Raw genomic sequence first — 14,914 nt, 5'->3', positions numbered from 1 at the left:
ATGAAAGACCTTGTTTGGGAGCTGGAGAGATGACTCAGTGCTTAAGAGCACTGGCTGCTCTTCCAGAGGTCCTGGGTTCAATGCCCTGCCCTCACATGACAGCTCACAACTGTCTCTAACTCCAGTTCCAGGGGATCTGGCACCCTCACACAGACATACATACATGCAAAGCACCAATGTACATAAAATAAATAAACAATAAAAAAAGACCTAGTCTCAAAAAACAATGTGGATAGTACCTGAGAAACTGAGCAATAACACCTGAGGCAGATACACACACACACACACACACACACACACACACACACACACACACATATGCGCACGCTCATGCACTCATGTACACACACATGTTTACGTATGCTCACCCATTGACAAAAGATTTTTACTCTTTGCCCCAGTTGTCCCCATTCCTGGGAGTTTACTATACAGAAATCATCTTAAACATTTAAAAAAGTATTTATTGATGAAGTAGCCATTGTAACATTAGTAGTAACATGAGTTACACTAATTGAAACATCATGTACCAAGAGATTTTTATCATGCAGCCACTTAACGTATTTATAAAAATACAAATATGTATAGACATAATTATTGAAATCATTACATGAAATTATGTTGTTATGTTATATATCTATAAATTTACATGAACACAAGAAAACATAATATGATACTGTTAAGTTTACACCACATCTCTAGTCTCCAGTACGCTATGAGAAAACCGCAGTTCATGAGAAGGGAAGTCAGAAGCTAGATGTGGTGACTCATGCCTATAATTCCTGCACCTTGGAGCTGGAGACAGAGGGAACAGGACTTCAAACCCATCCTAGGCTACGGAGGCAGTTTGAGTCAAGCCTGGGCTACATGCAAAATAAATAGAAAAGGGGAAAAGGACAGATGGGAAACGGATACGTCAATATTTAGATGGTCTTTGTCTCTAGATTCTGGGCGACTCTCCTTCTCTCCTGCAGGTTTTAAGTCATCTGTACACAGTGAGTGGTGGTTATAGTATTCAATCGCAGCTCCATTTGGGGAAAAAATATTCAAAGGTGTTTGTCACTGGGGCAGAGGTGCTCAGGTCACAGACAGGCGAGGTTCTGGCTTACCATTTGGCAGCTCTGAATGGGTTACAGCTCTTTCAAGGCTGCGGTTGGACCTCCACTTTGGCCTCTGCAAACTCCCATTTCCTTTTCTAACCCTCAGGAGTCACCCTGCAGTGGCAGGACCCAGGAAGGTGCTCCTGAGGGTGGGGCAAGGAGAGAGGACAAGCCGGGGGCCAGAAAGAGCCCTTGGGTGGGGAAGCTGTGTCCAGACCTAAATCTGAACTTGACAAGGTGGAGCGTTTGGTTCTTAATGTCTTTTGCCTATCTCCTTTTCATTTGCCCTTGGCACTGGATCTGTCTTTTAGGCTAGCCTGTTATAAGTCACTATGTGCTGTAACCAGAAGGTGGAGACAAGGCAGACATGTCCTTGCCTTCCAGCACAGTGACAGAAACGGCAAACTGAAAGAATTCAGTCCCCACTTGTCTTTCTGGAGAAGACCCATTCATGGCTTCCTTTATCTTCAGCACTTGGATAAGGTCAAAAGAAGATGTTAAAACACCTTTAAAGTCACTTTTTTTATTTATACTAGAATCACAGGAGTATGTCTTTCTGTGTTTCTCTCTCTGTCTCTCTGTCTCTGTCTCTGTCTCCCTGCTCCCTGTTTTTGTTTTTTTTTTTTTTTTTTTTGTTGTTTTGTTTTGTTTTTGAGACAGAGTCTCTCTCTATGTAGTCTGGGCTGTCCTGGAGCTTGCTAGGTAGACCAGGCTGACCTCAAATTCACAGAGCTCCTCTGCCTCCCTAGTGCTGAGACTAAGTGTGTGCCATCACATACATCTCAAGGCAAGCTTGTCCTGCTAGAAAAGAACAAGTGGATTCCTAATGCCAAGTCTGAATATGTCCTTAAATATTTGTCAAATATAGAAATCTCCGTTTCGAATCTTTTGTGGGGTGTCCCAAAGACAGCAGCTGCAAAGATCCTTGGTTGTTGTCTGGGCATCCATGCGTTCTAACAGTTCCTGTATATTCCACCCCGGCCTCCATTCATGCTGGGCCTCCCCTCTGTGAACACAATGGTTGTGTCTTCCCATCCCAGTTAACTTCTAAACAGCTCTCCAAAGCTTGTTGCCTGTCACCTAGTGCTTACTGTGGCCATGGCTGGGTAGAAATACGAAATATAGGAGATCAGGCTGGAGAAGATGACTCAGTTGGTTAAGGGCTTACCTTGCTGGCGTGAGGACCTGGGTATATGGGCAGCAAAACTGACTCGGCGGCATATAGACATCTACATACACATCCATACACATGTATACACATGAACATAGGTACACATGTGAGCATCAGGTTGGAAGGGGGAGTGGAGGGTAGACCCAGGAGGAGTTACAAGGCATGCTTGGGAAGTGAATATGATCAAAAGACATTATATGTATATATGTTAATTCTCAAAAATCAGTTTAAAAGTCATTTAAAAATACTGCACATAAAAATATGAGACTTGAGTGTTAAGTTTTTCAGAGAATTCATTTTAAGAACAAAATATGGCAATAATCACAGGAAAAATAATAATTTTACACTGGATGGTGGTGATACACACCTTTAATCCCAGCACTCGGGAGGCAGAGGCAGAGAGGCAGAGGGGCAGAGAGGCAGAGAGAGCCAGATCTCTGAGTTTGAGGCCAGCCTGGTCTAAAGAGTGAGTTCCAGGGTAGCCAGGGCTACATAGAGAAACCCTGTCTCAAAAATTAATATAATAATAATAATAATAATAATAATAATAATAATAATAATATAATACTTTTATGTGACAAACTTTTATGGTAAAAGTAACTATCTATGATTTTTTTCCATTAAGTGAATTTTAAAAGTAGTCCAGAGTTCAAAAGAAAAGAAAAAAGAATTTAAAAAAGATTATGTAAGTATGGCACTAACCAGTGCACTAACCGCTGTACTCACGGCCGCAAATCACGGCCCATTTTAAAGCCTTAACTTAGTGTTTAGTCAGAAGCAAGAGTTAATTTAGACGTGATTACTGCCGAGGCATCTCCCAGCCACAGCCATCACAATACAATTAGTCTTCAATTTGTAATTGAGGGTAACTCTCATGGGAGTCACTCACTGATGAATTTCAAATAAGCAGCCTTTAAACCTGTGAGGGGAAAAAAAAAACAAAAATGGCTAATTACAAGCTAAAGAGTAAAGGAAGGTGGGGAGAGAGAATAAAGGGATCTGTGGGATTTGCCTGCAGATCCCTTAAAATGGGGACTTGGAGGTGGTGTGATCACACAGCAGCAGGAGAGCTGTGTAGAGAGTGGATACAGAGGGAGGCTGGTGCCAGGGCTACACAGAGCCCTTTTCCACTGTCTGCCTGTCATGGAAAAGGCTCTGGGACAGAGATGGACATGGACCTCATGGACCTGAGACTGTAGCTACCACCAGCCTAGAAAGTACTTAGGCTCTGGGTAAAGGGCTATGGCAAGGCTTGGGGAGAAGATTGGGCTTGCCTACTCTGGAGCTGAGAAAGCTCACAGACCTATATAGGCCGAGCCACTGGGAAGTTGGCCCTTTGAAACACACCGTGTGCTGCTGGATGCTCCCAGCTTTGAAAACTCATACGTGCCACATAGGTGAAGATGTTCCTCCGGACAGAAGCAGATGGCCTTCGAGTGAACTTCTCTAGCTCACGTTCAAGGTTAGTTCCTTACTCCGTGTTCCCACAAGGGTGAGGGGACTGCCCTTGTTCCTGACTCAGTGGCAGAGAAGAATGGACACTTCCAACTTTGGCAGTTTACCCAAGAATAAGGAAGGGTCTTGCTGCTGGTAAAGCCATCCCATGGCTCCCTCTTCCTTTTTGACTCAAACCTAGTTTGAATCCGATTTCTGTCCTTTATAACACCGAGGCTATATGCTCAAAGCAACAGGATTATGAGGTCCACATTAGATTTGGCTTCAGGTCCAATTTGTATCATTATACAACCCATTGAGTCACATGTCAGTTGGAGGAGATATGAGATGGAGACCCTTAACCAAATTGTCTTGTTCAGAAACGTGAGCTTTGGAAAAGTGACTCTCCAGACAGTCTGTGTGTCCCTTGATGTCAGGAACTGCGTTTGTCTTGTGCGCTTAGTTTTCCTAGAACTGGGAAGATGCTCAGAAGTTTGGCTGAGTTTATGTTCCTTGTGACAGCTGATACCAAGCTGTTAGTAGACACTGCCCTGGCTGTGTAGCAGGAATCTTAGAAGGTCTTATTAATAAAATCAAACCTGAGCCAGATATTGGGATGAACAGAGAGACAGAACAAGCCACAGCTACCTCACCTGGCCAACTTCTCAGCTGATCTTGTTTCCTCAGACTGGAAGCCTCTATGTCCTCATATCCGAATGGCTCTCAGCTGAACTGTGCTGCTCAAAACCTAAAAGCTTAACCAGCCAAATGCTTCTAGTTTCTGGTCCTCACGCCTTATATACCTTTCTGCTTTCTACCACCACTCCCTGGGATTAAAGGCGTGAGTCACCATGCCTGGCTGTTTCCAATGCGACCTTGAACTCACAGAGATCCAGAGGGATTTCTACCTCTGGAGTGCCAGGATTAAAGGTGTGAGTGCCACCATTTTCTAGACTTTGTATCTAGTGGCTGTTCTGTCTCTGACCCCAGATAAGTTTATTAGGGTGTACAATATTTTGGAGAACACAATACCACCACATGGATGGTTTTATGTCAACTTGATACAAGCTGGAGTCATCAGGAAGTCTCAGTTGAGGAAACGCCTCTGTAAGATCAGGCTGTAGGCAAGCCTGTGGGACAGTTTCTTAATTAGTGATTGATGTGGGTGGGCTCAGCCCAATGTGAGTGGGGCCACCCTTGGGCAGATAGTCCTGGGTTCTGTAAGAAAGCAGGCTGTGTGAGCCATGGGAAGCAAGCCAGTAATCAGCACTCCTCCATGGCCACAGCATCAGCTCCTGCCTCCAGATTGCTGCCCTGTTTGAGTTCCTGTCCTGACCTCCTTCAGTGATGAACAGTGATAGGGAAGCATAAGACAAATAAACACTTTCTTCTCAGAACTTCCTTTTTGGTTATAGTGTTTGGTTGCTGCAATAGAAACTGCAACTAAGACAGACATGAATGGGCAATTCATTACGGTACATTGATTTCTCTTTGCCGACTTCCTTCTACGTGCCAGGAACCCAGAATTTGGAGGAGTGTCTCAAAGTGAGCTTTGAGAGCAAATTCTATCACTAGGACTTGAGTACAGAGCTATCTTGGAAGAAGAGGTTAGAAGAAGAGGCACCAACAGAGTGTGTTCCATACTAGTCATAACCATGGGCAGCTGGGCTCAATGCCACTGCAGACCTTCTGGGAACCATACAGAGTGAGCCTCAGAAATGCACCACCCAAGGGTCCATTTCCCAACACACACACACACACACACACACACACACACACACACACACACACACACACTCAGATGGCATAGAATGTTTCTAAAACATAAGCCTTGAAACCCAGACCCAGAGTATTGACAACTAGCCAACCCAAAGTCATTCAGAAATACTTCCTTAAAAAATTTTACCATTGGATCCATTCAACAAATATTTATTCAACAGATACTATGTCAGATATCTAATATTTTGGATTACTCCTCTGTATGACTGAATGCCCTTTGGTACATTAGACAAAACAGAGCAGAAACTCTGGAATGGAAGAGTCCACCACAGCTCTGTGAAACTGAACAAACCAGAAGACGTGCAGTGGATGGCATCAGCTACAAATTGTCAGTGTGCCTAACAATACTTAAAACTCAGGAATCCAGCAAGCAAAATGGTATTGTCGGAGGTATGGGCCACTAGCAATGTACTTTTGGTCCAGTTCAGGTTCCACGGTCCATCTCTAGATTCTTCCCATGAGCTGTGTAACTGTGCATTTATTCTTGAGACCATAGGACTTTGTGAGAGCAGGAACACAGTTCTTCACACACAAGATCTGTTGAGTAAATGTTTAGTAGGAGATTCAGTAATAGGACTGTTAAAGCAAGAATTATTTGAAGCATGCACATTATTTCTTCCTGACTTTGGGCTGGCTGGTCCTGTCCACCCTACCATGCTATTATTAATCTGGAGTGAAGTGTATACACTATTCTGGAATGATTTGGGATTGGCTGGTCTGTGGGGCTGAGCTTTTGAAGTATTCCAAGCCATCTGAGTGGAATGGATTGTAAGGAATGCAAGAGTGCAAAACAGAAACTAAGAAGCTCCTGTGACCTCAGGAAGATGGCCTGGGAGTGGGCTCTAAGCTAAAGCTGAATCTGGACAAGTGGGTGGGAAAGTGGGAGCTTCCCCCGGAATCCTATCAACCAGTGGGCACACGCAGTGACAATGCCTTCCTGAAGATGAGCAAGGCCTATTGAGAAGAAAATGCTAGCTAAGATTGCTAGAAGTTTCTTTCCTCTGCTTCCTGTGTTTGTGCCAATGTGCTCTGAGAAGCGGTAAAGGAAGGAAATACCCATGAATCCATCCATCCATCCATCCATCCATTCATCCATCCATCCATCCACTCATCCATCAGTCAATCAACCATCAAATATCTGAAAATGTTCTGTACCAGGCATACGCTCCTGAGATTGCAATAATAAGCAAAACAGACACAATCTTTGCCCTTGGGGAGCTTATATTCTGTGAGGAGATAGACACGGAACAGAGTCATGTAAACAGTAGATGGCAGGAAATTCTCTTATAGGGATCGTGTAGCACAATTAAAGCTTTCTAAAATAAAAAAAAAAGGATAAGGAGGCTGTTTTTGACCTAGGGCTGAGGGGAGAACTCCGAGGTGACATGAATACAGAGTTAAAACAAGGACAGATGGGACAGGGTGAGAGGGAAGGGGTGTGAAGGTGTATGGGACAGTGTATGCTGAGACTCCACCGAGCGAAGAGCTCAGCAAGGCCAGGAAGGCTGCGTAGGGGACTAAAAGTGTGTCAAAGATGAAATTAAAGGAGGGTAGGAAATAGTCTAGGAGGTTAAACTGAAGATTTTGAAAACTGTCTTAAGAGCAGTGAAACACCACGGAAGAGGTACTGTGTCCTTGACCAGATGTTTGGCTGGAAGGTGAGCTTGACAGGAAACAGGGAGGTCCCTGAGTGAGTGACCTGTTATTGAATCCTGCCCTGTGGCCAATCCTAGATTTGGTGTCAAGGGGATTGAGCTACATAGAACTCTGGGAGATTTGTGATGCAGAAATGATCAAACTTGTTAGGTTTCTAAAGGAGAAAGAGGAAGAATGTGGGGACTATTCCTGGATTTCTGGTTGAAGCATCTACAGGGTAGAGATGTCAATCATTGAGATGGGAGGGGGAGCCGGGGGATGGAGAGGAAGGGTTCTGTTTGGACGTGTTAAGTTTGAGATGTGTGAGATGACAAGTTGGCATGTCTCATTACAGAGCCGTAAATGACCCGGGGCTCAGCAGAGAAGTCAGGAAAGTGCTCAGATGCACCCACTAGGATACTTTCGGCTGTTTTATGTTTCCATTTATTATTTATTGGTATTACGGGAGTGGCGGGATGCTCCAGGTTCCTAGCAACAAAGAATTCTTACAGAAAATGATGGTGTTCAGCTGTTATAAGTAGGATTGGCTTCACAGTGTCGCATGTATGGTTCTTCCAATTACAATATAAGTCTTTAAACAGAATGAAATGCTTTTATTTACCCCAGAGGGGGTGTTCTATCGACAACACACTCTCCTTGGATCAAACTGAGCTTCGATCCTCCTGAGATAAATGCTCCTGAGTACTCGGAGAGAGAAAAAAGTGGGGAAAACAACATTGCTGACTATAGAAGCTTCTGGTACCAGGGAGGCTGAGGCAGGAGGATTGCCACAAGTTTGAGGCCAGCTAGGTTACACAGTGAGTTCTATGCCAGCTTAGGTTACATAAATAAATAAACTGGTAGCTTTAGCATTAGCTCTCAGTAGAGGATTAGTGAGCTGATGACTTTAATATTCATTTCTGAAATTTCCAAGTGTTTGGGAAAAACACATTAATTTTACAATATCACTTTAAAGCATTAAGAATCTTTCTAATTTATACTCTGATTAGAAAAAAAAACAGGGTTATAATCACCAACTAGAATTCAGTTTTATTAAACCTAGGAATACCTGTGTTCAGTGAGATGTTTCTAGACATAGAAGGTGGATTGATTTTTTTAATTTTTTTCATCTTATAGTGGTAAATTACCACCATAATTCCTTACTACTTTTTTTTTTTTAAAAAGATCTATTTGATTATTTACTTTTGTATATGTGTGGTTGGTTGCCCACAGAGGTCAAAAGAGGATGTCGGATGCTCTGGAGCTGGAGTTACAGGTGATTGTGAAGCCACCAGATGTGGGTGCTGGGAACTAAACTCAGGTCTTTGCAAGAGCAAAAAGAGCTCTTAACCATTGGTGCATCTCTCCAGCCCCACATGACAGACACTCTACAAGGTACCCACATAAGTACTGTGGAATGCGTATGGCCATCGCTGCTTTATAGATGAGAATTTTGAGACACTAAGACATCAACCAAATTGCCAAAAGACAATACATCAGAGAACTAGGAGTTGAACCCAAGCAGGTTGAACTTGAGTTTGATGCTCATCTCATTTAATTGAAGCTTCCTTGTGAGCAGATGGGGGGTTAGGGTTGCATGTGTGGTCCGCTCTGTGTAAAGATATTCACAAACCAGGTGTGAGGAAAACAGGGTTGGGTTCTGTCTTAGTTTCATTTTGGTTGCTGTGACCAAAAGCAACTTAGGGGAGAAAGAGTTTTGTTTTCGATTACAATTTGAGATTACAGTCCATCATTTTGCCAGGATGTCAAGGCAGGAACTTCAAAGAGCTAATCATATCACAACCACAGTCAAGAGCAGAGAGAAATGGATACATGCATGCTTACTTGCTTGTGTTCATCTCGGTTTCTCCACTTATATACAGCTCAGGACATCCTGCCTGGGGAATGATGCCACCCACAATGGGGCTGAATCTTTCCATATTAATTAATACAATGCCCCTGAGACATGCTCTCAGGACAATACCATGCAGGCAATCCCTCATTGAGATTCTCTTCCAAGGTGATTTTAGTTGTGTAAGTTTGATACTAAAGCCAAACAATATAGAATTGATTCCGGAAAACCAGGCCCCCTTCTTTAGAGGCTAACCTTCAGAGTCACCTGAAGGCATGCTTCTCTTCTGCTCAACTAAGCCATCTCAGGAGCTCCTTCATGTCTAAAGTGATGTGGTTAGGTTTGTATTTAAATTTAACATTGAGCTGGGTGTGGTAGTGCACACCTTTCATCTCAGCTCTCGGGAGGCAGAGGCAGGTGGATCTCTGTGAGTTCAAGGCCAGCCTGGTCTACAGAGTGAGTCCCAGGTCAGTCAGTGCTACATAGTGAGAGACCCTGTCTCAAAAACCGACAAAGAAATTCAGCAGCTTATCAGTATACGCCATTGTGCAGACCTGTAGGTTCTGAAGCAGACTCCACAGGGGTAAGTATCTTGGACAGAAGTGACTTCATTTGTTTAGGATATTACACGAAGCTTTAAAACATCTTTATGACTCTAAATTAAAAGTCAACACGGAGGAAGTGTAAGAAAGAGGGAGGTGAAAGTGTGCTAATGACCAAAGAGCATTGACTATGTGTATGTAACTCTCAAAATGAAGCTCCTCACTTCGTATAACGAACACATTCATTTGAAAGCCTCCACACAAAACGCTGAGGGTATGGGGTAAACAGCATCTTCAGATGATTGGAAGGCAGGTGAATTAGTGCAATTTTTTTCAAAGGATATTTTTTCTGTAATTTCTATAACAATTTGACCCAGGGAATCTAGTTGTAGAAAGTTAACACCCACCTGGCAGATAGCCTGCAGCTACGCTGATGCGTGCGCACTGAGGAGGCTGAAGAGGGGTGTTCTGTGCGACCCTGGATAGGACTGCAGAGGACTCAGAGCAACAGGAGACTGGAGACTGGTGAAGTGATGGGAGGCACACACATGATGCAAAATGCTCTGTGCAGGCACACACACGATGCAAAATGCTCTGTGCAGGCACACACATGATGCAAAATGCTCTGTGCAGGCACACACACGATGCAAAATGCTCTGTGCAGGTACTAAGACAGTTCCTCATGCTGTGGGGAGCCCCAGGATAAAATTTGACTTGTTTCTACTTCACAACTGTAAATTTGCTACTGTTATGAATCATAATGTAAATATCTGTGCTTTCCGATGGTCTCAGGTGATCCCCGTGGAAGGGTCGTTCCACAACCCTCCTCCCCTGCCCACAAGGAGTTTTGCCCTACAGGTTGAGAACCACTGGACTATAGGTATGTGCTTCTGTGCCCAGCTCATAAACTTCTCATTTATTTTTAAAAATGTATTTGGTGTGTGTGTGTGTGTGTGTGTGTGTGTGTGTGTGCGCGCGCGCGCGCGCGCGCGCGCGCGCGCATGCCTGAGTGTATATATATGCACTACATGTGTGCAGGAACCCAGAGAGTTCAGATGGATTCCTTGGAGCTGGAGTCGTGGAGGTTGTGAGCTGTCATGTGGGTGCTGGGAACTGAACCCAGGTCCTCTGCAAAAGCAATAAGCACTCTTTTTTTTTTGGGGGGGTGCTATCATGTTTTTTTATTAAGAGATTTTCTACTCATTTTACATATCAACCTTAGATTCCCCTGTCCTCCCTCCTCCCACCCCCACAAGCCTTCCCCCTAACCTACCCCCCATTCCCATCTCCTCCAAGGCAAGGCCTCCCATGGGGAGTCAGCAGAGCCTGGTGCATTCAGTTGGGGCAGGTCCAATCTCTCCAAGCCCTCATTGACTTCTGGGATGCAGAAATGTGGACCGTATTCTGCTGCCTGTGGGGTACACGGTGCATGCTTACCTATGAATGCAGTCCATCTGGATAAAGAAGCTGGGAGAGAGACTGGTAGTTATTATGATACTGGGGGACCCTAGTTGGCCGGGCTGCGGTATCCCACACATGCAAGGAAGCATGGCAGGAAGATGCAGCAGCCACTGCACGTGGAACAATCTCTCACTCCCAGGCGCTGCATCCACGTGGAGAGAGTTTATTATAATAGAGAGATGGAGAGAAAGATAGGAAAGAGGGAGACAGGAAGAAAGAGAAGAGAGGGAAAGTGGAGGTGTGCACACCTCGTGGGAATGGAGAGAGATGGAGAGAGAGAGAGAGAGAGAGAGAGAGAGAGAGAGAGAGAGAGAGAGAGAGAGAGAGAGAGAGAAGAAGGGGAGGGGTTTTTCCTTAAAATGAGGTTTTTATGGCAGGATGCAGGGTGGGCCCCAAGGGGCGGGTTTCCAAGGGGTGGGTCAGAATACTAACAGTAGTAATTTAATATTTTTTAGACTATACCCATGTATCACTCCTTGGATGAAAGGGGAGTGGGTGAGTGATAGAGAGAGATCGAAGGAAGTCAGCAGAGAATCATGCTGCTACATGAACCCAGAGCAAGGAGCAACTGGTTGAGCCTGAACCCACCATTACTAGTGGCAAGAACATTTCCTCATACCGTCTGTGTGTACCCGGAGAGAAGAGGAGCCGCAGCAGTGACCACCCTGTGTTTTGTGTGCCTGATTTCATTTTTGCCACAAGACAACAAGCTGCATATAAACCTGTTGTTTCCTCGCAAGGTGTGTACATTTGGGTTCAGTTAGGAGATGTCACTCACCTCGGGGCACAGACCGTGCAAGATGTAACATCACACGCAGAGCCACCGATCATATTGATCACCGCCTAAAGCCAATGATGATACTGAACAAAAATTACACAAGTTGACTTTCCAGGTTGGAGACTCGGTGGGTAACAACCTTACATGCAAGCCTAACAGCCTGAGCTCAGAGCCCCAGAACCCAGCAGAAGCTAGATATGGCAGTGTAAATGTCAGTGGCCAGCACCCCATGGGAAGCAGGAAGGTGAGGGCAGGACAGCCTGCCTGTCCTGGCTTAGACAGTGATGACAGGAGACCCTGTCTCAAACAAGCTGGAGGACCCACCCCAGACTGCTGTCTGCCCTAAATAGAACCTGGTGCATGTACACACACACACACACACACACACACACACACACACACACACACACACACACTCAGCTGACTTTGCCCAAAGTCAGTATTTCTTCCAGATTTTGCATTTCACTAAATGCAAGCCCACCCATTTCAGTAGGGTCAAGGTCAAGAAAACTGAACATCCCCAACAGACAGAAGGCCCTCCGAGGAAGTTTACCTTAACCAGGATTAATTTGCTCCTGTTTCACCTGGGGAGGATGGGGACCCACAGATCTCATCCAGTTTCAAGGCCCAGCACCTAAACACAACCTCCACAGCCAGCTGACAGCTCATCATCCTTTAGTCCCCAGAAAGGCCCTCTGAGACCTCAGGAAGAAGAGCCTGTTTCAAACCTGAGGATGCAGTCTGGTCAGCGCTGTCCCCTCAGGGACAGATCGGTTATGTGGTATCAAAGAGCTGAGACTTAATCACCACAGCAACAGAGAGTCCCAAGCTTCTAGTAATGCCGCCCCCTCACAGTGAACAGCCACACCGTGACAACTACCACACTCACCTGAGCACTGTAGCCAGGAAGGGAACCCAAGGCCTTGCTCCTGCTTTCCTCTCTTTCCAGATTTTTCCCTAAATTGCTCCGGCAGAGAGTTAACTAGCTGCTTCAGATAAACAGGGCTCTCCAGGATGGGATTACATTGCACACAAGTTACCCAACCCTGTCTTAGTAACAGTTCCTGCTCTGTGAAGCAATGGTGAATATTCAAATACTGTAATTGGAGGTGATTTACATTGTTTTGAATTAACTAAAATTCCATTGTTAAGCACAAATACGGCTCCAGTAAATCACCACGCTTTTAATAGGTCCACGTGAGCAGGTTACCGAGCGCACTGGATTTATGAGGCTCCTGGGGAGCTGACCACTGTATCATGCTTCCTGCTGCTAGGTAATATGCATGACACATTTCTGGACACTAATTCATTTATTTAATAGTAACAGTATGCAAAAACAGTGTTCGCAACGAGGCTGACAAAGGAGGTATAAAAGTTTTATTAATCCATAGCTAATCAAAGGCCAGCGGAAGGCCCATAATGGTGGCATTTACAGACCATATCGAATGTGAATAAATTAAATTTTTGTTTCCTAAAATCTTACTAATAGGATGTATTCGACTTGAAACATTTATACTTTTAATTACAGAGGTAGGCTGAGGAGCTACTTTCTGGCCACACATCCCCTGAACGCTACACCTTGTCCTCCCGGCCCAACAGCAATGCTGTTGTCTCAGAAAACAGAAACAAAAACAAAACAATTGACTACATCAGCTGCCTCCTGCTGCAAACTGCCGTGTTGTTTAGGGTGTTGCTCACTGAATTGTGTGTTGTCAATCATTAGAAAGTTTCTTGTCTCTCGGTAAGGTAAGCATTGCCTAACTTATATTTACCCTGTCACACTGATCACTACAAGGGACACATACACATGGAATAGTATCTCTTGATACATAGATATAGATATAGATGATTTCAGGACCAGTTATGCAAATGAATCAGGGCAAAGCGGGAGTTTGAAGGAAGCAGATGGGGAGAAAGTATGTGGGAACACTCACCCTCCCTCCTCAGTTCGGTACTCTGTGTTGGGAGAATAGTTTGTTCATCATTTCTGAGGCAGAACACAAGGAAATCAGGCACTTAAAAGCCCCAGCTTCTCCCTCTTTCAAAGACGAAGCACAGGTATTGCTCACAGCATCACGTAGCAACCAGCCAGCTCTGACATAATTGTCTCATTTGAATATTGTTCTGATACTGAAAGACGAGGGAGATCATAGAGTTATCTGTGGTGATATTTTCACAGGTGCTTTTTTTTTTTCTTTTCACAGCAAAAGGTAACACTTGGCTGTCGGGAGGTTTTGTCTTCAAGAGGGTCCAAGGTCAAATGAGTTTGGGGCAGGCTGTGTAGCATGATGCTGTACCTCAGGCCTCTTGTCGCACGAACCACCACGGGGAGAACATGATGTGAAGGACTCCCTGTGTTGACTTTATTGTGGATTTTTTTTTCTTGTTCTATTTGTGTGTGTGTCTGTGTGTGTGTCTGTGTGTGTGTGTGTCTGTGTGAATGGTGTGTGTGTCTCTCTGTGTGTCTGTGTGTGTAGTGTGTGTGTGTCTGTGTGTGTGGTGTATGTGTGTGTGTATGTGTGTGTGGTGTGTGTGTGTGTATGTGTGTGGTGTGTGTGTGTGTGTATGTGTGTGTGGTGTGTGTGTGGTGTGTGTGTGTCTGTGTCTGTGGTGTGTGTGTGTGTGTGTGTGGTGTGTGTCTGTGTGTCTGTGTCTGTGTGTGTGTGTCTGTGTGTGTCTCTGTGTGTGTGTGTCTGTGTGAATGGTGTGTGTGTCTCTCTGTGTGTCTGTGTGTGTAGTGTGTGTGTGTCTGTGTGTGTGGTGTATGTGTCTGTGTGTGTGTATGTGTGTGTGGTGTGTGTGTCTGTGTGTGTCTCTGTATGTGTCTGTGTGTGTGGTGTATGTGTCTGTGTGTGTGTATGTGTGTGTGGTGTGTGTGGTGTGTGTGTGTGTGTGTGTGTGGTGTGTGTGTGTGTAGGGTGTGTGTGGTGTGTATGTCTGTATGTGTCTCTGTATGTGTCTGTGTGTGTGGTGTATGTGTCTGTGTGTGCGTATGTGTGTATGGTGTGTGGTGTGTGTGTGTGTATATGTGTGTGTGGTGTGTGTGTCTGTGTGTGTAGGGTGTCTGTGGTGTGTATGTCTGTGTGTGTCTCTGTGTGTGTCTGTGTGCACGTGGAGGTCTGAGGTTGATGTCAGCAGTCATCCTAGATTGCTCTTGCACCTTAT

This window comes from Peromyscus eremicus, chromosome 7, assembly GCF_949786415.1.
Source record: "Peromyscus eremicus chromosome 7, PerEre_H2_v1, whole genome shotgun sequence".
NCBI classification, from domain to species: Eukaryota; Metazoa; Chordata; class Mammalia; order Rodentia; family Cricetidae; genus Peromyscus; species Peromyscus eremicus.
The sequence above is the reverse complement of the archived record's forward strand: the minus strand, read 5'-3'. Positions refer to the sequence as shown.